Raw genomic sequence first — 24,818 nt, forward strand, 5'->3', positions numbered from 1 at the left:
ATGGAGATTTATGGTATGAAAGTGCTGGGTGCATGCCTTTATGGAGCAGAACTGTGGGGCTTCGCTAATGTTAGTGCGCTGTCAACTGCGGAGAATAAATTCTTACGCCGGCTTATAGGAGTCCCGCAGAGCACTCCATTGATCCCACTCCTATAAAACCTAGGGAGGAAAAAGATAGAGGATCTGGCTCGGTTGCGACCACTGCTATTCTGGAGGCGCATAAAGACAACACCGGAACGGGTCAATATGCATCCGCACTCATGGACATTATCAGTTCAGACCGGTTCCACAAAATAACTTGGCTCAATGAAATCAGGAACTTGCTGCAAAAACTGCATCTAGACCACCTATGGTCTATCACTGACCCTACAGTCTTTCCTTCTAAGATGATGTTAAAGAAAATGTATTGGGACATGGTACACCAATCTGTTTTGACTTCCAATCAGCCCTCTATGTTGACGTCCCAGTATTTGGAGACTAAATTAGCCCCAACTTGCGAACATTACTGGGACTTGATTACAAAGCCCTTGGACAGAAAGCTGTATTTTCAGTTCAGAGTTGGTTGCCTACCTCTAAATGCTTTTACTTTAAAATGGTCACCTAATAATGTTAATATGTGTTGTCATTGCAAGGTCCATGCTGAGGACATCCCACACTTCTTGTTTGCTTGCCCCCTTTATGCTGCACCAAGAAGTAGATGGCTAAAACCAGTATGTAAGAATCTGGGGATAAGAAGATACCAAGAAGCACTTAGAATCTTAAGATCAAATTGCTCCCCTTGTCTTGCAATTGCCCTAGCTAAATATTTGGGCTGGGCATGGATCATACGCACCCGCACTTTAAGTTTAATGAAAAGTGATTAATGAATAGTATAATGTTTTTAACTGGGTTTATTATTTGTGATCTAGGTATAATGACTTGGCACTTTTAGCCGTAAAATTCTTTTTTAAACATGAATTCGCCAGCATTTTGTATTTAATGTCTATTTTAATTGTTGTAACTTAGCATAGTATTTATTCATGTCTAGATTAGGGTGAAAATGCTTTTATGACAATGCTGTCGAATAAAGCCTTGAAACTTGAAAAACTTGACATCACTGATGACATCTCATTTGAGATTACTGATCACATCACTGATGACATCATTCATGTGATAATACGATGAACCTCTTCAGACTCTAATTTAACCTTAGATACACTCAGTGTAAACAGACACTCACAGACTGTCACTCATCCATGGAGTTACTCACACACCTAGTCAGTCATGCAAAGAATCAATCACACCTCCATTTCCTCAACTATACAGTTATACACACCTTACTTATTCAAACATATACTAACACATATTTACTCTCTTATACAATCCCTGATACAAGTTCACAATGATTCATACAGCCACTCACACATTAACTGGCTCTTATGCACAGTTATTTATATATGTCAACTCTCACATGTACTGTGTTTTACATATGTACTTACTTTGACATGTAGCACTGAGATATCCATTCACTCACCAATACACTCATGCACACAGTCAACCGCCCATACAGCTGTTTCCATATGCACTTTTGAACCCATACATCTAGTGAATCAACTGCTCACACATCTATGCACAGAGTCATACACCTCCCAGCCACCCACACACACACTCAGTCTCCCATACAAATACTTGGGCAACCAATCAATAACCCATATAGTTACTCATATAGCTACTGATCAACACATGCAGCAGTTTACAGAACAACAGACATAATGATGCACAAATTAAGACAGTTTAGTCACTAACCCATGCACTCAGTGAGACACATTTAATCACTCACTCATACAGTCAGTCATGCACCTACTAAATCCTTCATCCAGACACTTATACATCCACTCATTCTTCAATATGTAAGACATATTTTAACTTTACAGAAACATACAGTCACTGGATGTTGTCATCAGTGATGTCATCAGTGATGTCATTTGAGATGTCATCAGTGATGTCATCAGTGATGTCACTGACCATGTCATGAACGATGTAATATGTGACATGATCAGCAGTGGATTGCGGGTGCGCGATATATAGTTAGTGCAACTAACTATATATGCGAATTTCAATGGTTTTGTGTGAGTAAAATAAGGTTTTGTAAATGCTAATTCCTAACTATATATGGTCTATAACCTATGGTTTTTTCAGTGAATTTTCAAGGTTTTGTAAATGCTAATTCCTAACTATATATGGTCTATAACCTATGGTTTTTTCAGTGAATTTCAATGGTTTTTTAATAGCAAATATCAAAAGCTGTAAAATGTATTCTTCTTTTAAAGGAAAAATATATTTTATATGTATTTAATATAATTTTTTTATGTATATAAATTTTTTGAGGGAACGAATTTATCAACTATCATGCTGAAGAAGAGTGTGGGGGAAAAAATACAAAGAGGAGGACTAAGAGGAAAGAACAATCAGTTCAAAAATACAATTGCTTTAAAGCATGAAGTGCTTTTCCACACATTTACATTTAAATAACCCATATTAGAACATACAAAATATCTACAGAGGAGACGGTGTACATTGAATTTTAGACTCTTCATTGGTACCTACATGTTGGTACTTACATCACCCACACAACACAACAGCTCTATTCAGAGCTACCCTACCTCAAAGCACTCTAAAATATTATTTTAATATTTCCCTTGGTTTTCCCCTTGTTTTTTACATATATGGGCCTCCTCAGCCACCCTCAGAAAACCTAGGGGGTCAGGATATGTCTCCCGTGCCCCCTTATACCCATTCCCAACATTGTTTATCCTCCATCTTGTGACTAAATTCGTCCGAAACACAAGATGGCGGACTCCCGTTACGCTACCGGTGAGCTACCCGGTTCGCGTACCGGGTAGCGCTTCCACCGCGAAAAATCGAAAAAATTATTTTATTTTTTTGCCCCGCTGGGCCCTTTAATAGCCCCCACATCAATCCTAGGGGGTCAGGAGGGGTCTACCTTGCCCCCTTTCATTCATTTCCCCCTTCGTTTATTTCCACCTCTTGTCTCTCGATCCTACCGAGAGACAAGATGGCGGCCCTCCGGACTGTTTAGAATGTTGACAGTCACCGGAGAGCCAATCCGCTTCTCCTCGCGAAGTTCCGTTACGCGTCTGGTACGCGAACCGGGGCGCTAACCGGGACGCTGTCACAGATATATATATTTTTTTGAACGTTAATTTCTCAAAATGCACTGGAGCACATATCTTGAGACCTAGCAAAGGCACATCGGGCAAACAGTCTCTACAATTTTGCCAAGTTTCATAGAAATCCATTCAGCCGTTCGAGCTAAAAGTGAGTCCAACCACCCTATGGAAAACTCAATGTTAAAAACACGTTTTGAGACCCCCCTTTTTTCTCGGTCCCCGCTTGACGAAACCCCCCCAAACTTATATATATATATAACATTTCTATGGCAAAATGAAACCCCTCATTTTGTTCCTTTTCAAATTAAATGTATTAAGTGTTACCACTTTATTCCAATCAAGATGACTTCAGGTGTGCCATACTTTTGTCATAAGTAAGACTGTTAGCGTTCTAGTTGTTCTTTGTTCTTTAGAACACTCTGGGACATTCTGTCACTGGGCTATAGTTTGGCTACATCTGGCTGATATTTGGGCTGCATTTGGTTTTTTTTGTCTCTGGTGGCCATCTTTGGGCTACATTGTGCTACATTGGGCTACATTTGGGCTCTAACATATATAGCCCAATGTAGCCCAATATATATTTTTCAAAGTTAATTTTCGTAAAAACCACTGGAGCATATATCTTGAGACATAGCAAAGGCACATTGGGCTACCAGTCCCTACAATTTTGCCAAGTTTTGTGGAAATCCATTCAGCCGTTCGAGCTAAAAGTGAGTCCAACCGCCCTATGGAAAACTCAATGTTAAAAACACGTTTTGAGACCCCCCTTTTTTCTCGGCCCCCGCTTGACGAAACCCCCCCAAACTTTCAGGGGACGCTCAGAAACAAAATGTGCCATTTTCCTGAAAATTTCAGCCAATTCCGTCCATCAACGCCAAAGTTATTCAACATAGAATTTTCAGAAATCCCTATTCAAAAAAATCCTAACTATATATACCTACTGGCGACTGCCAGTAGGTAATATATATATATATATATATATATATATATATATATATATATATATATATATATATATATATATATATATATAATATATATATATTTTTTTATAGCAGTACTGAGACTGAAGTGCACTTCTTTGCATGTGAATGAGTATGTCACCAGGTAAAATACCGTCACTCGCAGTGAAATAAGTACCAATGGCTCAGGTCGGTTGACCCTTTGCCCCAAGGTGAATGCTGTGGTGGGCGAAAGCAAAATGTGAGTGATATGTAAACAGAGCAAATGATAAAGAGGGATGGCCAAAATCCCTTCTTTTTATGTATACATGTATGTCTTTTTAATAATGAAATCTTTTGATTACACAAGGAAGCAAAACTGAAGCTGCATGGCCAGACCTAAAAATCAATATTTTAATAGTATCAATCAATAGAAATGGAGAGTCCAAAGTAATATACAGTGCAACGTTGAATACTATTGTCAAGATGGATAAAATGCACCTGATGATATAACACACAATTTTGAAAACTGCATTTTTAATGTGCTGGACATCCGTTTGCAAGGTTATCAGTGTTGGATACAAGCCCATTTTCTGCAATTTAAAAGAGAACATATTCACTGAAGAGTGCTTAGAAAATCGTCTCTCTTTAAAATCCGTCTAAATGTCCTCTTGCAAGTAATGCAGAGTTTCGGTGCTATGGTGCACTCTAACCAACCTGAGGTGCTCTGACTTCAATCATCTGCAGTAAAATAAACACTATATGGTAAGCCAGAGTCTCTTAGTAAACTGTTTTAATTCAATAGCAGTAAGACCACATTACATTTGCCGTACTCCACAGGGAAATCATCCAATAAAGGAGCAAGGGTATCCATCCTTCTGGTAAACAGACCACCCAGACTCTGGGTCTTTGTTAAACTACCATCATAAGGAAACGTACTCCACTGCATCTCCTTACATTCGGTCAGAGGGGATGTTTAAGTGACGACTTTGCATTCAAAATCCAAAACAGCTCTAGAATGGAGATTAGCAAATGTACAACTAACAGTCAGGAGAAAAGAATGTGCCAGGGAAGCTTGGGCCATTTTGTGCATTCTCACACCTGCTTCTTCTTCCAAATTTAACATATGGGCTACTACTACAGTTATAATGATCGGGTCTCCAAGTAAAACACAAAATGTAACTTTGCGCTTTTTAGATATAAGCGTTGTAAATTAACTTGAAGGTAACCAAAACGTGTTTCCAGCGAACAATACTCTAGTGACCATTAGCTAATGCTTTCCTAAGGCAACATTCAATCATGCCTACTGAGCCCCCTCTGGTGTCAGTGCAACATTCCTGGTAGATAGACGTTATAGGGCAGGATATGGAAATTACATAGGGCCTAATGTTACTTTCGCAGATCGGATTTTATGCATTGATATTTTTGGGAAGAAAGCTGACGTGAATCATTAGATGACAGTGTTTTATTGCTACTCGAGCGCAAAAATGTTTGGGAGGTTTGGCTTTCGTGTGAGCAAAATTTGCTGAACAAACCTCGCAAAGCGAACTCTGCAATCACCACTGCCCCCACCACCTCTTCTTGGCCTTGGGGTGGTCGCCATTGATAACGTGGGGTCTCAGGCTATAGAAAAATATGAAATACAGAGCCAAATGGATAATTTACCAACGCCACTTTAACAAGCAGTTGGCAGTGAATTTCACAAGCTGTTGTATAGTGGTAACATTTATGACATTTTCATCACTTTTGGTGGGGGTCTCTACCCAATAAAATACTGGAAATTGAGACTAAACGGTGTGCATTACAGCACAATTTCCGAAAGTATTTAGGTACATTATCAAACTTTTCACAGGTAGTTTGTCACAAAAGCTCAAATATCTCACCTCACATCTACTTTCTGGTTACTCGTATTTTCCCATCATACGCCTTTCGCCTAGATTTGTTGTTATTTATTATGAATGACAACCTACCAGTGACATTATGTCATAGGGGTTTTGTTTATTGGTGCTCAGGCACTAAACGGAAGTGCTCAAAGGACAGAAGTCATTGTGAATTTATTCAAATAGGTGAAAAGCCACTTTTTAAGCTTCTACGAGGTTCTGATAAAAAGCTGCATTAGATATCTACCCCAATCAAGAAGTTCTCCCTCAAATCTAAGTCGTCAGAAACCTATGGATCTTCGGGAGACATTTGTCAGCAGTTACTGATGGCTGGCTATATACCATAAAGGGGCAGAATGTAGGCTCTGATATGCACAATGCATAGTGCTTTGTAAATTATCCTCTTGGCCAAAGGCAAACAATGTAGTTGTACAGTACTGAACAGATGTATTGCTGAGAATTGGTACCCGTGAATAGATTGTTGTTATCACTGATGGTGGCATAATGGATATTCTGGTAGACCAATACACACGGAAACAATTGAATTAATGAGTGCACGATGATTTGAGAAGTGCAACTCAGCTAAAAAAGGATCGAGGTGGAAGTGGAAGAAAGTGCTGTTGAATCTTCCATGACTCGAAAGATGACTTTGAAAATGACTGAATCGGGGGAAAGCAAATACCTTCTCACCAAATATTACAAACACTTAGAAGTAGGGGGCATATTATCAAGGGGGTTTATCTCCGCTTTTTTGGCTTTAAAAGCCAAGAAAGCGGAGATAAAATTATCTCCCTATTACCTAGCTGTTGCTAACACCAGTTAGCGACCGCTAGTAGGAGATAGCGACCATCTTGGGCCCCACTTTGCATGTCAGTGATATTTATCACTAATGACATGCAAAGTGGGCGTGCCAAGATGTTAGCGACTGGAAACAGTCGCTAACATCGCTATCTCCTATTACCAACTTTTGGAGATATTCGCGCTAAGCACGAATATCTCCAAAAACTAACACCTGCCCTGAGCAGTTCTTAGCCATGTTATCCAATGGGAGGTGGATAACATGGCTAAGAGCATTAGCTCGGTAATGCATGAATATCGCTGACTTTTCAGCGATATTCATGCATTGCGGCAGTTTTTTATCGCATTTGCGATAAACCTTGATAAAAGCAAGGTTTATCTGCGATAATTTCTGACGATGCTTAGCGGTAAAAAATTCGTTGCTAAGCATCGTTAGCGATAAATATCGCTTAACGTTGGTAATATGCCCCTCGGTTTCACCAGAGTCCATGAGTATTCTGAAAATAGAAATGCCTGTTTAACCTAAAAAATAATAACTTTCATTGTCCACCCCTGAAACTTGATGGCAATCTTGGGGTCAAGAAATGTTTATGCTTTTGAGTGCAAAAGTGGGCTTTAGTTTCAGGTGCAGTTTGTTGCCCTAATTAGCATAAATCTGCATGTAGACTCTGGGGGGGCATATTATTAAGGATACATCACCGATTTAGCGGCACGTTTCCGGCACGAAAGTGGCGATAGATTCATCGCCTTATTCACAAGCCTGCACTAACAGCCGACATTGCCAGTTTACCTGCGATAGCTGGCGCTAAAAAAATCGCTAAGGCTGACAGCGACAACTAACGCTAATCATATGCAGAGTGGGCGTTCCTGTCCAAAAACTCATGAGGACACCACTTTGCGATATTCTCAATGACCAGCCAGATCGGCGAAAGGGGCCAAAAACAGATGATAAGGCACGTTAGCAGCAGGGACCTGCTTTTTTCTGGTCTTAAGTAGGCCAAAAACGTGCAGTAGAAAGGGAGCCCAGCCCAGAGGCACATCTGAAGACCAACAGATGCCATGGAGCCAACAATCATGCAGCTTGGAGACTCAAGAGGGCTTCTACTTGTGGTAGTCTCGTACTGCTTGTTCTTCCCAGTACTAGCTCCGCCGGGCATCTTCCTGTGGAGCCATGGGGCGTGATTCTGTAGTCACGCAGTATCTGACACAGAGCTTGACCAAGTGATATCTGCGCCACCTTCGCTCTTTGAATGACCTGTTTGATGTTCCCCATGAACCTCTCCACCATTCCATTTGCTTGAGGCCACAGTGGAGTTATCTTTCTGTGATTTATCCCTAGGTAGACCATGAATCTGCAGATTTCTTCTCCTGAGAATGGAGGCCCATTGTCTGTTTTTAATGTTTTGGGTGAGCCCCAGGCTGCAAATATGCCATAGAGTATTGGTAAGGTTGCTGCTGCTGATGTTGATGACACATGGCGCACTATAGGAAATCACAAATTCTCATTAATGACCTCAAACAGATAATTGCCTGGGTCCAGTGGCCCAAAGAAATCAGCTGCTAATTTTTGTCCAAACCACTCTTGGAAGATCAGACATTTCGAGTGGTTCCTGCTTGGCTGTTGATCGTGTCACTTGACAGAGGTGGCATGTCATGATGGTGTTTTCCACCATGCGGTCTAGGCCAGGGAACCATACCTTCTCTTTTAGCAGTTTCTGTGTTGCTACTATGCCTCGGTGGAACTCATGAGCCAGATTTACCAGTTGATGCCTGAGTGAACTTGGTATCACTATCCTTGTCCCTCGCATCATTATTCCTGTGTCTGTCTCTGACAGTTCTTCATGTACCTTCTTTAGAGCCAGCACCTCGTCCTTGCACACGCCTTCTCCCCATGTGCAGTTATTGTTGATGTGTCTCCATCTCTGCCATCTCATTGTCTCGATGGCCATTTGCAGCATGGCATCTTCCTTAGTCTCCCTTGCTAGCTCCGCTAGTGTTATCGATGCCGGAGTGTTTTGCTTTAGTATGAAATTTAGGTAGTCTTCTGCCATCAACATCGTCCCTTGCGCCTGTGGTATCGGGTGTCTCGACATGTAGTCTGCCGGGTTGTGTTCTTTCCCTGGCTTGTGCCCAATCGTGAAGTCATAGGTCATCAGCCTTATGACCCAGCGCTCAATCCTGGGTGGCATTTTGGCTGACGGGCTGCCATAGATCATTACCAGTGCCTGGTGTTCCGTTATGATGGTGAATGACTTCCCGTAGATGAACATGTGATAGTGTTAACAAGCCCACACCGCTGCTAGGCTTTCCTTTTCTGGTTGCGAGTATGCCTTCTCAATGTCTGTTAAACTTTTACTTGCATACGCCACAATTTTCCTGGGTGAGTCTCTCCCTGGCAGATGCTGCGCTAGTATTGCCCCCAGTCCTACCGGGCTGGCATCGACAGTCAGTTCAGGGCAGAGTTGCGGGTCAAAGTAAGTGAGATGTTCCACAGTCATCACTGCTTGGCTGATTTCATCGAAGGCCTTGTTGCACTCCTGAGACCAGATGAACTTCTGTCCTTGTTTAGTCAGCTCTCTTAGCTGTGTGCTCACTGTGGCGAAGTCTTGTATATATCGAGCACAGTAGCTTGCAAGTCCTAGAAACGATCTCAATTCTGTGACATCCGTCGGCGGAGTTGCGTTCTTCAGTGTTTCTACTTTGCTGGGGTCTGGCCTCATCTCTTGCTTGGAGAATATGTGTCTGAAGAAGACCAAGTCCCCTCTCCCCAGCTCGTATTTGTCTCCATTCAAAGTTAGGCCCGCTTGCTCCAGTTGCGTTCACACTTGACGCAAAGCTGCATCATGTTCTTAATCTGTTTTTCCAAATACCAGGATGTCATCACTATAGTTTAGGCTGTTCTGTACCGGCCTTATCACCTGCCTTATTGTCTCCTGGAATATCTATGCTGCCGATGAAATTCCGAAGCTCAGTCTCTTGTATCTAAACAGACCCAGGTTTGTGGAGAATGTCGTGATGTACCGGGACTGGTGATCTAGTTCTAATTGAAGGTAACCTTTGCACAAGTTCAGCTTCGAGAATCGGCAGGCTCCAGTTAGATAGCTGATCATGTCATTTAGGTGTGGCCCCGGGTGACGTTCCCCTGCGATTGCTGTCTTTGGGATCCTCATAGCTACACAGATGCGGATCTTTGAGGTGTTCTTCTTTGGAACTGCCACAATCGGCGACACCCAGGGCGTTGGCCCTTCAGCAGGTTCAATTATGTCTTGTGCCAGGAAGCTGGTTATTTCTTCTTCAACTTGCGGTTGTAGGTGGATCGGTACTCGTCTGTGATGTTGGGCCACCGACTTAATGGCTTCATTGATATGCAATGTTATCTGTTTTCCCTTCAGTTTACCAAGACCCTTCAGTATGGCTGGGTATTCTTGTAGAATGTTCTCTGTTTCTGACATGTGGTATGTCATTGCTGGTAGCCCCATCACCTGTGCCGTCACATTGCTTAGCAGGCATGGTGATGGGATATCGCCTTTGAGCACATGTATTTCTTTTTGGTAGAACTTGCCTTTGTATGCTAAGGTCTCTGTGAATTTTCCCATGTTTTCTACTGGGTTTTTAAAGCCCCATGTGAACACGTCCACGGTCGACGGTGATAGCTGTGGTTTCACTTTCATTTTCTTGTATTCTGACAAGCACGAACTTAGCTTGGTTATTCCCTGCGTCAATGCCCACGGTGGCAGTTTTCTTTATTTGCTGTTTCTCCATGAGATGAATGTGCTCTGTTCTTTTATCTTCCCTGGGCGTGTCTGACATCAGATATAGTCTAGCCTCCCTCACAGGTGCTGCTGTCTCTTCTGATTCATCAGAGAAGCTACGATTGGCTGTTTCCATGTATCGTGCATACCTGTTGCTGGTCATCCGTGGTCTAATTGTTCTGCCTCTCTTACTTCTGAATTGTCTGGTCATGCACGTGCTTGAGAAGTGATTGTCGCTGTTGCACTTTCTGCACTTCTGGCCGATTGCTGGGCAGGCACTGACGTATGGGAATTCGAGGCCCATAGGTAGCATGTTTGTTCGCTTATCTTTGGTGGTGTCGGCGCCTGAAATATATTTGTTTTTTAATTCCCAGTGACGTTATGTTCTAACGCCACTCTCTTCTCTTTTTCCATCTCCGTCTGCTTGGCATGCACTGTGGCCCATGCTTCCATGCGAGCCATCGTTAATATCTTTTCCAGCATTGCTGGTTCCTTTAGAATGCATGCTCGGAACTCCACTGATTGACACCCTTCGATAATACGCAATCATATTGCTTGCTCATTGTCAAATTTGTCAAACTCGCAGTATGTGACCAGTTTTCTCAGTCTCATTGCAAAGTTGTCTAGGCTCTCTTCTCCTTGCTGGCAGGCAGTGTTGAATGCGTACCTCTCAAAATCACCATTTCGTTGAGGGTCAAACTTTTGCGTGAGTCACTGTATCACTCATTTGTAATCCGCTGTTTGATCCGCAGGGAATGTTAAAAGCAGATCTTCTATTTCATCCCCTGCGAGATTCAGAAGCAGATGCTGTTTGTTTGCTTTCCGGGACGTCCGCGGTGCTCATGTAACGCTCACATTTTCTGATCCATCTTTCCGACCTGAAGTACCGAAAAATAAATAAGACCATATAGAGCTATACTTACAAATAGCCCTAATACAAATTACCAATAATCAGCCAGTTGGCAGTGTAGAAGGTTCAATCGTTTATTAAACAAACAACTCTGCCAGAGGAGCTTCTCGCGACCTAACCCCTCGAGGTCCGCTGAGAAGACTGCTGGCACATTATCAAGAGATCACATATATACTGTTACATTTCGAAACCGTTACCTAAGAAGATAAAATACAAGTTGGTACAGGTTGGTGCAAAGGAAAGACCATATATGGGACACAAAGCATCCTTAGTTTAGCTCAGCTCATTATAGCAAGGTCGAGGAGGGTGACTCCCTTCTGCCAGCTCTAGGAGAGTCCGCACAGCACCTCCTGAAATGTGCTTATCCAGCCTACCCCCACCTACAACCTTGACAGGCCTAACAGGCAGAAGCAGCAGCTTGTTACATTTGTCAGACTATTTCTCAAGAGGACGGCTCTTGCTAAGTGTAATGGTAGGTTTCCACTAATGCTACAAGCAGACTAGGCCACAAAATGGCGCTGGTCGGGTCAATCTATATTACCCGTGAGAAGACAAATAATAAAATAAGCCGTACATTAATCCCTAAGCTATTACATGTGTGAGTTTATCAATACTCGAATACCTTCACTAGACTAATAGGTACATCACGCTAATTTCTAACTTTTACTATGTGCTTCACTAGGCCTAATTCAGATTTCAGTTCCTCACACCTGAAGCCTGCTTGCTGCTCCGACAGGCTAAATGGTAAAGGCCTGCGGAATACTGCTTGTGTGCGCTGCTTCTTATCATTGTTGCTCATTTTCTTTCTTTGGCACTCTCCTGCTCCTTGTTTTTTTTTTCTTTCTTCAATTATTTGTTTGTCCCTTTGTTTCCATTGTTTTTCCTTTTATTTCCCTTGTTTCTTTCTTCTTTTTGTCTTTTTCACTCAGTTTTCTTGTTTCCTATTTGTTTCAATGGCTGCCTGACTTTAAACTGGCCGCCGCGCTGTTCTTAGCTCCTATTGGCTTAGTTGCCTGACTTAAAGATGGCCACGGTGGTCTCGTGAGATTTCTGTCCCTTGAACTTTGCCTGACCTCCTAAAATGGCCACTGTCTGTTCCTTGCTCCTGATTGGTCCAATATGCCTGTTTCTAAGATGGCCGCCCTGCTCTCGCGATAGTTCCTTTGAACTTCGCGGGTCTCTCTGTTATTTGGGCTGCAAGCACGATCGTTTGCAGGCTTTTATTTACGCTTGTCCTTGCCTAGCACTTTCTTTTGTTTTATTCTATTTTCTGGCACTTATTTTGCTGCTGCTCTCTTTAGCCTCATTTCCTTACCTCTTTCTCCGATGGTCGGGTGGGCTCCCGCTTCTCTGCGTTTCGGACCAGGGTGGGCTCCTGGCTCCGTTTTCTTTTCCTTCTGTGGCGCTCCGCTTGTAGTCCACTTCTTTCCTCTTCTTTTGGCCAGCGGACCAGGGTGGACTCCTGGCTCCGTTGTTTAGCCTCTCCTGCACACGTCAGTCTCCTCAATCAGTGGTGATCGCCAGATGAGGATCCCACCTTCGTCGCCAGTTGTCACATCTATGGACCCCACAAAGCACACGGGACACAGGTATGTTGGTGTGCTTTCTTTATTATATATTCTGCATACAGCTGGTCACGCATGCATCCTCTCCTTGCTCTTCTCTCCCCAGACTGCCCATCCCCACATCCTTGACCGGATGTGGTGTCCGGTTCCCAGGTGTCCCCACTGTCCATCCCAGGGTCCTAGTGCCCTTCCCCAGGTCACTACATAGGGCAAGCAAACTTATACTAACTGAGCAATGTCGAAAATGTATCCAAAGGGCCTCATAACCCCTTATAACACCCTCCCACTAGTAAGTCTGTATGACATAGACGGAAGAACAAAAGCAGAGTGTAAAAGTCAGGCAGTGTTCAAAATATTGGTGAAGAACTACCCAAAAAAAAGAATACCAAATCGGAGAATAAATGAAAAGTTCGTAGGAAAAGCTAAAGCCACTTTGAGCTTTTGAAAAAAGAGTCAATAATGCAGACAGCGGAGTCGTGACGATCTAAGCAGACAATCCATGAAGGCATGAGTGAAAAGAAATCCAATTCCCTCCAATAGTTCATCCCTGTCATTGGTAGAAAAAAGTGATGACATCCAATTAAGTAAGTCAAAGGAACAATCATGTTCCTCATAAGCAGGAGCATCCAAAACCAGAAAAGGGACACTTGTGTGATATTCAATGAAACTACATTGTAGGAAAATCTGCGCAGCTGCACAGATAGCCCATTGAACCAAGATTCCAAGTAAAGCTGCACACGTCATTTGGCCATCCACAGAACAAGCCAAGTCATGTGCCTCCAAGGGACCCATCAACCGGCTGAAATCAGGGATTGAGCACCACATGTTCGATAAGCAAAGTTCCATCACCCAGGAGAAATGACATTGTTTGCAATGAAGCATTGGTTGCACGCAAGTGTAGTATGCAAAGCAAAAGGTGAAGTCATAACTGACGCAAATCGTTGCTAAGTGCAAGCTTCCTAAAGCATCATACAGGCGATTGCGGTACAGTTGTAGCTGGGGCGGCCTGTGCAGAGCCACAAAGTGAGCAGCCATTACGAAGCACAAGGAGGAGAAGCAGGACAACAGCTACTAGCGCCAATATTGAGGAGAAGCCTGAAAAAAAGGCTGGAATAAATAAAAGCTGGTATTACCCCGAATATAGTCTGCAAAGTACCGACCATGACAGATCCGACACATCTAAAAAAAAATTCAAAGCCTGTCGTCTCAGATGCATCGTACATTTGGTGAATTAGTCCCCCACAATGAAGTGACAGGTCAGTGTTAAGAAGCGACTGTATCTCACTCGAGGTCAGAGGCACCTGCAATCTGCTGGAAGTGAGGGCCGCCTTTTGTTGGAACAAAAGAGCTTTGTACCTGCTCAGCTTGTTGAACTCTGCTTTCAAAGTCTGAATGGAAGGCCAAAGTGAAGAATCTATACTCCCTTGTGCGGGCGGGAAAAGGACATTGCTACAGCAAGTTGCGTGCTGGGAAACTGTCATCATGTATGGGACTCCAACCCCCAAGCCACAGCAGTCTTGATTGTTTAAAATACGATAGCTGCCGTTAGTAAGCAGCTTTTACAGTGATTTTTTCCCACCTGATGTGGGAATAGCAAGCCTGGCGCTTCTTCTCGCTGATGTTTTTATCACTGTTGGGCCCATCGCAACTTTTTTCACGTTCGGGTTTCCTTTTTTATCGTTGTCCCGGTTATTTTATCGCGGCCATTTGACGCGTTATCGGGAAACTATCGCCTGTTGCCGGCATGTTGAGAATACGCCGTTCACACAGCGTTAATTTCCCGCAATAGAAGGCGTTATGTGAAATTGTGTTAACCTAGATTTGCGATGACTATCACACGTTCTTGAGAATATCCCCCCGGATGGGCCATAGCTTAATGGTGGTGTGGAGGAAAGCAACAATACTGGGCTGACAACTACCAAATTCATCTCAATGTAATGGAACCAAGTGATAAAATATGTTTCAAGGTGCACAGTCGTGTTTTTATCAGTAAAAACGGTCAAGTGTATGCCCTGAGCTCTAGGTGGGGTCACTACCAAATGAAAAAGATTAATGTCAAATACGTGATTTGAATTCATTAATTTTTTTACATAAAGGTTTATTTTATGTTCTAGAGGCAGTTAGTCTGCTAACCACCAAGAGAAAATGGGTTAACAAAATAGTTGATGTAGGAAGGTAGATCCCTGACTATGGTTGCCCCCAACTTTTTGCCTGGTGTTTTGCTGGTTTTCTGACTTAGTTGACCTGGGGCCCTGCTATTCAGGACCCCAGGCCTACTGCTCTCTCTGTAAAATGGATTCCATGTACCTTAGGTACATATCTAATTGGATACTGAGTCACCTTATCAGTCCCTGTACTGTGTACCTTAGGTACCCAGGGCATAGGTGTACCCAGGGCCTACCAGGGGCTGCAGCATGTATTATGCCACCCCTGGCTGGCCATACAAATCTGACACAACTGGCTGCTTGACAGCTGGGGCAAGGTGGTGTAATCACCCCTTGCTTTGGATATAGTATACCTATATCTAACCCTAAAATGGACACACAGATCTCCTATCAGTCACTCCTATGGCAGGCCTTAACAATCCTGAAGGCAGAGTGCTTGGAATCGTGTGAGATAGTGCTCTGGCATGAGCTGAGCCTGTCTACGGCTTTCGGGATCTATCCCTTAGCCGTTTCCATGATATCGCATACCATATACTCTTAAGTGCATTATAATCCTCGCGGTTATATGCCAACTCTGGTATCGCTTTATCAAAACATGTCGAGTAAGGTGTCATACGAATTGGAATACTAACCCCTCGCCAATTCTGGCGACGGGGTTAGCATTCCACCCTTCTAGAGGGACACGACATGTATGTAACCTGTAACCCCGGTTAAAGTCAGACAGAGCCTTAGCATCCACAAAATGGATGCTGCCACCGAGACACAAGTCTGCCCTCCTGCTGCTGGGAGTCCTCCCAGAGCAGGAGGCGAGGACAAAGGGTTTCCTGCCAGGGGCGGTGCCAGCACCGTCCCAGACAGGGTTTTGTGTATTCCAGGTAGGCAGGGCTACAGAGGAAGGTGACTGCAAGTGGCACCCCGGTGCTCACTGTGCATAGGCTGGCTTGAACCAGTTCCAGGGACACTCCAGACCCTGTGCTGGGGAAAAGCCCGCCAAGGAAGTGGGTGTAACCACCCCCCTCCTGGTCCCACCCCTAGGGCAGGACTTAGTCGCGTGCCAGCCCCCTTTTCCCAGATAAAGGTAGGAGCAGGCCCCCTCCCAAATTAGATCATCTTTGGAATCAAGATACCACTTTCCACGAAAGGACTTCACGATTTCTTCCTCAAGATTCTCCCTTGTGGCTAAGGAGTAGTCACCCTGCATCCGCAGGCACCATCCAAGAACACTGCGGTCTGCTGCACGTCCTTCCTCCGGAATCCGACTGCCCAGCTCGACGAGACCCGGCTTCCCTGGCACCTCTGACCTCTACCCACCTCTACAGCACAGCTGAGAACCGTGGGTGCGACGAGACCTCGAGGGACCGGCCATCGCCAAGACTGCACGACTTCTGCACAGCAAGCCCACCGAGTAATTTCCTGGTGAGTGCTTTGGGGTCCGAGAAGCCCCCACCCTGAGCAGCTCCAGCACCGAAGAGCAGCCCCCCAGCATCTCCACGATCGGCGTGGGGCCCTTCTGCTTTTTGCTGCTCACCGCGTTGTTTGGCTACTAGCCCGCTGGCTTGTGGCCTGCCGAACGACGCCCGACGACAATACTGCTGCTAGTCTGGTTGCTCCAGACTGGCCCTTGCTTCCCTCCATCGGAGAAGTACCCTGGACCCTCCTGGTCCGGCTAAGACGCCATTTTAGGTCCACCGCGTGGGCCTTGCATTTGCCAAGACTTGTTGCCCAATCCTGGGTCCAGCGACGTCGACAGCAAGAACCTTCGTGGGACAGCTCGCACCTCCATCCTGGTCGCCGACAACGCCTCCTGGTCCGAGAGACTGCAGAGCCCAGCAGCGCCCACTCACCTGACTGCGGTGACTTCGCCCGGTGCCATCCTGGTGCCCACTTAATCACTGGCTAGTGATTCAAGAACTTGGTCCCCTCTGCTTTCAGGTTTTCTTCTTCCTTGATCCAGGCTTGGATCCATCGAACTTTTCTTCACTGGTCGCCTGCCAGCAACTTCCTTCTTCCAGGCTCCTGGTCCGGCACGAGGATTCCCGACGTCTTTTCAGACCTATGCAGCTGCAGCCCCTGGGCTAGGTAACTTCGGCATTTCGGTGCCCCAGCATAGCCTCACTACCCAAGGGTCAGGATCCACTGTCGTTTTCTCCCTACCAGGTCGGGTTCGCCCGTGAACACTAACTTTGTGAATTCTAGCTCCCATAGACTTTGGCCCGCATCCCGCGTGAGAGTGCACACTCTGCACCCGAGTTCCCTAGGCCTCCTGCTAGTAATCTAAAGGTTCAGTAGTCCAGTCCTAGCGATCCCAAAGCCTCTGAGAATCGTTACTTACCTGCTAGTAATTCGCATTCCACTTTTAGAGTATATGGTTTTTCGTGCCCCTCGGGCATTTGTGTATACCGTGCTAACTTAAGTATTTTCGTAAGAGTTTTGTTGTGTGCTTAGCACCCTGTCCTCATAAAGAGTACAGGGTTGTTGTGATTCTAATAAATACATTGTTTATTTTCATAACACTTGTGTGGTGTCCTTTCACTGGGTGTTCAAGGGGTAATGTGATGGTAAAACAGCTGGCTTAACACGCCCTCTAGAGTCTTAGCCTTAGACTGCTCGTATCCATGCTACTAGGATAGCTGGTCTATAAGGTTGACTTACAACCAATCATCAATAAGGGTTGTTTGGACTGATATATAGTGATCACTAGAATAGTGAACACTGCACATCAGGCCAACTTCTCACATTGGTGAGCAGCGGTTGGGATTTGAGCTTGCTGTTGTTTTACCACACATATCCTAAGAATATCTTGTGAAAGATCACATAAGTACTAAAGGTACATATAACTTAGCTTAGAATACTCTGAGTTCTACTGAACCAGCTGTTGTAGCTCCTAGGGCCTAGCACACCCTAAACTACAACTCTAGCAAGGGATCAGTAGGCAAACATATAGTGTAGGTAAGTGCACCAATTACACCTCACTAGAAAAGCATGTCTACCCAGGGAGAATCTACTGAGACTCCCCTGGTCAGTGTTGACCCTCCACAGGTCACTTCAAGATATGCAGCTCTCAGTTTCCAGGAGATGAGACAAATCTGTGTCTCCAGAAAACTGAAGCAGGGGTCTAACCCCACCATTCCCTTTTTAATAGGTCTCTTAGAGACTTATGATGCGAGAAAGCTTTCTCAGCTAGATGGGAATATGCCAGCCTTCGAGGGTACCTCTGGGGATCCAGACCTCCCCAACATTGCCAATGCAGTTGAGGAGGAGGATCAAGGGGAACTCTCTGGGGACGAGGTAGACAAAGGTCTTGAGGTAGTCAGAAGGCTAACTAGGGCCAACTTAGACTTGCTTGGGCTAGGATCTGGGGGACCCCCAGTACTGACCCTAAGTAGGCCTAACCTTGGAGTTAGGAGAGATAGATCTCTTTCTAGGGACTCCAACAGATCTCTGCACTCTAATGCCTCTTCTCAGAGGAGAAGGAACTCTCCCCAGAGGAGATTGACTTCCCCTCAGAGAATGGAGCATGAAGCCAGGATGAGACAGGCTACTCTGAGGATTGAAAGGGAAGAAATTGCCCTGGCCAAAGGGAAGCTTGCCCTGGCAAGAGAGCAGCAGATGAGTGGGTTAGCTCCCACTGGTGGCAGCAATCTCTCAAGAGAAAAAGAGAAGGGTTTAGATACTAAACACCTGACTAAAATAGTGCCCCCCTTTAAGCAAGGGGATGACATCCAGAAATGGATGGCTGCTCTGGAGAGGGCCTGCACTGTGCAGTGCATTCCCCAGAGTCAGTGGGCAGCTATACTGTGGCTCTCCTTTGATGGTAAAGGTAGAGATAAGCTCCTCACTACAAGAGTGGAGGATGCTAATGATTACCAGGTCCTGAAAAATGCACTGGTTGATGGGTTTGGTTTAACCACTGAGCAGTAAGGTTGCTGTTCAGAGACACCCAGAAAACTCAGTCTCAGGACTGGTCTGACTTTGTTGATTGTGCCACTAAGGCTTTGGAAGGCTGGCTACTGGGTAGCAAGGTTACTGACTTCACACGATTGTATAATCTTATTATGAGAGAGCAAGTCTTGAATAATTGTCAGAACCAGTTATTACACCAGCACCTGGTAGACTCTGATCTGACCTCTCCACAAGAATTGGGTAAGAGGGCAGACAAATGGGTCAGAACCAGGATTTGGCCCAAGAACCAAGGTGGTGACCAGAAAAAGGAATCAACCAAGCCTCAAGAGAAGGGTGGGAATAAATCTACAGATCAAACCACATCAGGGCCCCAAAAATCCTCTGAGGGGGGTGGGTCCCAGAATCCTTCCAACAACCAGAAGAAACCTTATTGTTATCCCTGTAAACAGGTGGGTCATTTAAAAACTGACAGCAGTTGCCCAAAGAATAACAATAAGGAAAACATACCCCCAAGTAATATTCCCAAACCTCCTGTTACTACTAGTAGTAATCCCCCAGGTGGTGGGAGTGCCCCCAAGAATTTGGGTGCATTTACTTTGGGAGTTCCTGGGGACTCTGGCCTAACCAGGTCCCCTGACTTAGATACTCTTGTCTGTGAGACTGGCATGGGGTTTGCCAACTTCACCACTTGTCCCAACACTTTGGGCAAGTACAGACAGGAGCCCCTCATCAATGGTATAAAAGTTGAGGCCTATAGAGATACAGGGGCTAGCATCACTATGGTGACTGAGAGTCTAGTCCCCTCAAGGCAACTTTTACCTGGTGCCACATACCAGGTGACCAATATTGATGGAGTACAGAGAGATCATCCCATGGCAGTGGTCAATCTTAGCTGGGGAGGTGTCACTGGCCACAAGAGAGTGGCAGTGTAACCAAACTTGCCTGTAGATTGCCTACTGGGGAATGATTTAGAGCTCTCAGCCTGGGCTGAAGTTGAGCAAGAAACCCATTCTAAAATGGTAAATACCCATGGTAAGGTTAGTGGGGCAGTGATAGCCACAGCCCCAGTCCAAGATGTCCTCCCTGAACAGGTCAGGAGGGTTGTGCCAGTCACAACCCAATCTCAGACAACTTCCTTCCCAGAACAGGTTGTCAAGGCTGTCATGGTAACAGCCCACACCCAAACTGAGCCCCCTCCTGAAAAGGTTGGGAGAGTTGTGATGGCCACAGCTCAAACTCAGACAGATGATAGTGTTGTGAAGCCTGAAACAATGGATCACGCCACTCAGACAGAGAGCATTGAGGAGGAAGAGAAATCTCCCTCCCACCAGACTTTAGGAAAAGATCAGCCTCCTCAGGGAACTGATCTGACCCCTTGTGAAGAAACTGCCACAGAGGTAGTCAGGCCTAGCCTGGCAGAACCCCTGATGTCAGTGGACCCTTCCAAGGTGGGACCCAGTCTGGAGCAGGTAACCTGCCCCTCTCTACCCTGCCTCAGTCAGCCCAGGGCTGTAGAGGTCAGGGAGGCCAGTGGTGGACCCCAAAGGGCCCCCTGTCCAAAAGAACTTCCCAATCAGCAGATTAAGGGCACTGAAGCTAGTAGTCCTAGCCAAGTGAAAATAAAACACACTCCTGATGGATCCCCCTTAAAATTAGTTAGGGACCTCCCACAGATGGACACTGTTGGGCACAGCCTAACTTGGGACCTGAGGGCCCCAGACCTGACCTGTCCCTCCAGTAAGCCAAACAGAGGGACCCAACCTCCAGCTGTAGGTAGCCAGAGGTTGACCCTGAGAGCCCAAAACAACTCAGTCTTGGAAAGAAAGGCCTTGATGGTGGATAGTGATTGGAGGAAGCTGAGCCCAAAATTAGTGGAGCCTCACTTCAGTACTCCATTTCAGCACCAGCCTGTTACTTTGCCAAAACACACCACAGGTAGAGATTCCCTATGGTGGAGACCCTCAGACACCCTTAGGGTGAGGGATTGCTTAGTGGACCATGAGATAGGGGGTAACCATGCCAGTGCTGGTACTTCCTTATATGGCCACTCAGGCAATATAGGCTTACCTGGCAAGGATAGCCTTATCTCCTTTCGTTTGGGGGGGTTATGTAGGAAGGTAGATCCCTGACTATGGTTGCCCCCAACTTTTTGCCTGGTGTTTTGCTGGTTTTCTGACTTAGTTGACCTGGGGCCCTGCTATTCAGGACCCCAGGCCTACTGCTCTCTCTGTAAAATGGATTCCATGTACCTTAGGTACATATCTAATTGGATACTGAGTCACCTTATCAGTCCCTGTACAGTGTACCTTAGGTACCCAGGGCATAGGTGTACCCAGGGCCTACCAGGGGCTGCAGCATGTATTATGCCACCCCTGGCTGGCCATCCAAATCTGACACAACTGGCTGCTTGACAGCTGGGGCAAGGTGGTGTAATCACCCCTTGCTTTGGATATAGTATACCTATATCTAACCCTAAAATGGACACACAGATCTCCTATCAGTCACTCCTATGGCAGGCCTTAACAATCCTGAAGGCAGAGTGCTTGGAATCGTGTGAGATAGTGCTCTGGCATGAGCTGAGCCTGTCTGCGGCTTTCGGGATCTATCCCTTAGCCGTTTCCATGATATCGCATACCATATACTCTTAAGTGCATTATAATCCTCGCGGTTATATGCCAACTCTGGTATCGCTTTATCAAAACATGTCGAGTAAGGTGTCATACGAATTGGAATACTAACCCCTCGCCAATTCTGGCGACGGGGTTAGCATTCCACCCTTCTAGAGGGACACGACATGTATGTAACCTGTAACCCCGGTTAAAGTCAGACAGAGCCTTAGCATCCACAAAATGGATGCTGCCACCGAGACACAAGTCTGCCCTCCTGCTGCTGGGAGTCCTCCCAGAGCAGGAGGCGAGGACAAAGGGTTTCCTGCCAGGGGCGGTGCCAGCACCGTCCCAGACAGGGTTTTGTGTATTCCAGGTAGGCAGGGCTACAGAGGAAGGTGACTGCAAGTGGCACCCCGGTGCTCACTGTGCATAGGCTGGCTTGAACCAGTTCCAGGGACACTCCAGACCCTGTGCTGGGGAAAAGCCCGCCAAGGAAGTGGGTGTAACCACCCCCCTCCTGGTCCCACCCCTAGGGCAGGACTTAGTCACGTGCCAGCCCCCTTTTCCCAGATAAAGGTAGGAGCAGGCCCCCTCCCAAATTAGATCATCTTTGGAATCAAGATACCACTTTCCACGAAAGGACTTCACGATTTCTTCCTCAAGATTCTCCCTTGTGGCTAAGGAGTAGTCACCCTGCATCCGCAGGCACCATCCAAGAACACTGCGGTCTGCTGCACGTCCTTCCTCCAGAATCCGACTGCCCAGCTCGACGAGACCCGGCTTCCCTGGCACCTCTGACCTCTACCCACCTCTACAGCACAGCTGAGAACCGTGGGTGCGACGAGACCTCGAGGGACCGGCCATCGCCAAGACTGCACGACTTCTGCACAGCAAGCCCACCGAGTAATTTCCTGGTTAGTGCTTTGGGGTCCGAGAAGCCCCCACCCTGAGCAGCTCCAGCACCGAAGAGCAGCCCCCCAGCATCTCCACGATCGGCGTGGGGCCCTTCTGCTTTTTGCTGCTCACCGCGTTGTTTGGCTACTAGCCCGCTGGCTTGTGGCCTTCCGAACGACGCCCGACGACAATACTGCTGCTAGTCTGGTTGCTCCAGACTGGCCCTTACTTCCCTCCATCGGAGAAGTACCCTGGACCCTCCTGGTCCGGCTAAGACGCCATTTTAGGTCCACCGCGTGGGCCTTGCATTTGCCAAGACTTGTTGCCCAATCCTGGGTCCAGCGACGTCGACAGCAAGAACCTTCGTGGGACAGCTCGCACCTCCATCCTGGTCGCCGACAACGCCACCTGGTCCGAGAGACTGCAGAGCCCAGCAGCGCCCACTCACCTGACTGCGGTGACTTCGCCCGGTGCCATCCTGGTGCCCACTTAATCACTGGCTAGTGATTCAAGAACTTGGTCCCCTCTGCTTTCAGGTTTTCTTCTTCCTTGATCCAGGCTTGGATCCATCGAACTTTTCTTCACTGGTCGCCTGCCAGCAACTTCCTTCTTCCAGGCTCCTGGTCCGGCACGAGGATTCCCGACGTCTTTTCAGACCTATGCAGCTGCAGCCCCTGGGCTAGGTAACTTCGGCATTTCGGTGCCCCAGCATAGCCTCACTACCCAAGGGTCAGGATCCACTGTCGTTTTCTCCCTACCAGGTCGGGTTCGCCCGTGAACACTAACTTTGTGAATTCTAGCTCCCATAGACTTTGGCCCGCATCCCGCGTGAGAGTGCACACTCTGCACCCGAGTTCCCTAGGCCTCCTGCTAGTAATCTAAAGGTTCAGTAGTCCAGTCCTAGCGATCCCAAAGCCTCTGAGAATCGTTACTTACCTGCTAGTAATTCGCATTCCACTTTTAGAGTATATGGTTTTTCGTGCCCCTCGGGCATTTGTGTATACCGTGCTAACTTAAGTATTTTCGTAAGAGTTTTGTTGTGTGCTTAGCACCCTGTCCTCATAAAGAGTACAGGGTTGTTGTGATTCTAATAAATACATTGTTTATTTTCATAACACTTGTGTGGTGTCCTTTCACTGGGTGTTCAAGGGGTAATGTGATGGTAAAACAGCTGGCTTAACACGCCCTCTAGAGTCTTAGCCTTAGACTGCTCGTATCCATGCTACTAGGATAGCTGGTCTATAAGGTTGACTTACAACCAATCATCAATAAGGGTTGTTTGGACTGATATATAGTGATCACTAGAATAGTGAACACTGCACATCAGGCCAACTTCTCACAGTTGAGTTTTGATTAATTTCTGGAATTAGGCTCTCAGTCAGTGTGGGAGCGCAAATCATCAGCGCTCAGACCAATCCTGACTTTGCTTTCAGCAGAATGAAAGCAGCATTAGGATTGGCTACAGAACAGTCTGGTAACCTGTGCCTGGAAAAGTGAGGAGTGCGATGCGGTGAGCACGGTATACAAAAATAAAAAAACAATTTATATCTCCCGTCTGATCCTCCCCTCCCCGTTTCCCAGCAGTCTGTCAACTCGCCGACCACTTCTGAAGGCCAAGCGTGTTCTTTAGCTGTCTCACGAACGTCGATATAAGTTCAAGTGTTAGGACGCTGTGCAGAGACTATTAGAACAAGGAGTTGCGGAGCACGTGCACATGTGCGATGAGTGTGCTCCATTTGACTCAAACTCAAAGCTTTTGAATGCGAGTGTCGAACCAAAAGTGCACCTGAGACTGAATTTCATAAGGAAGAATAAGTACAGGAAGACGCTTGTTCCATCTGAAAAGGAGCGGTGATCGGCATAGCAAGAACAAATAATGTGACTGTTTGCTTGAATTTTAACAATGACGGGCTCACTTATAGTTACTGAGCTGACCCTGTGCCTGAGCGAATTAGGTGACATGTACCTTTACAAATGTTGAACTGCCAAGGACTTATAAAATCATTTTTCAGACAGTTCTTTGATTCAATGACCGAAGTGCATTAAAATATGTATGGGATTCTTGATGCTGCGTGCAAATGGGGGTGGGGTCAAAGGCGTAGCTAAAAACCCAAATATATTGTGCCTTTTTTGGGTATTTCAACTTCAGATAACTATATATATATTCACTGAAAAAACCATAGGTTATAGACCATATATAGTTAGGAATTTGCATTTACAAAACCTTGAAA

This window comes from Lissotriton helveticus, chromosome 5_1 (assembly GCF_964261635.1).
Source record: "Lissotriton helveticus chromosome 5_1, aLisHel1.1, whole genome shotgun sequence".
NCBI classification, from domain to species: domain Eukaryota; kingdom Metazoa; phylum Chordata; class Amphibia; order Caudata; family Salamandridae; genus Lissotriton; species Lissotriton helveticus.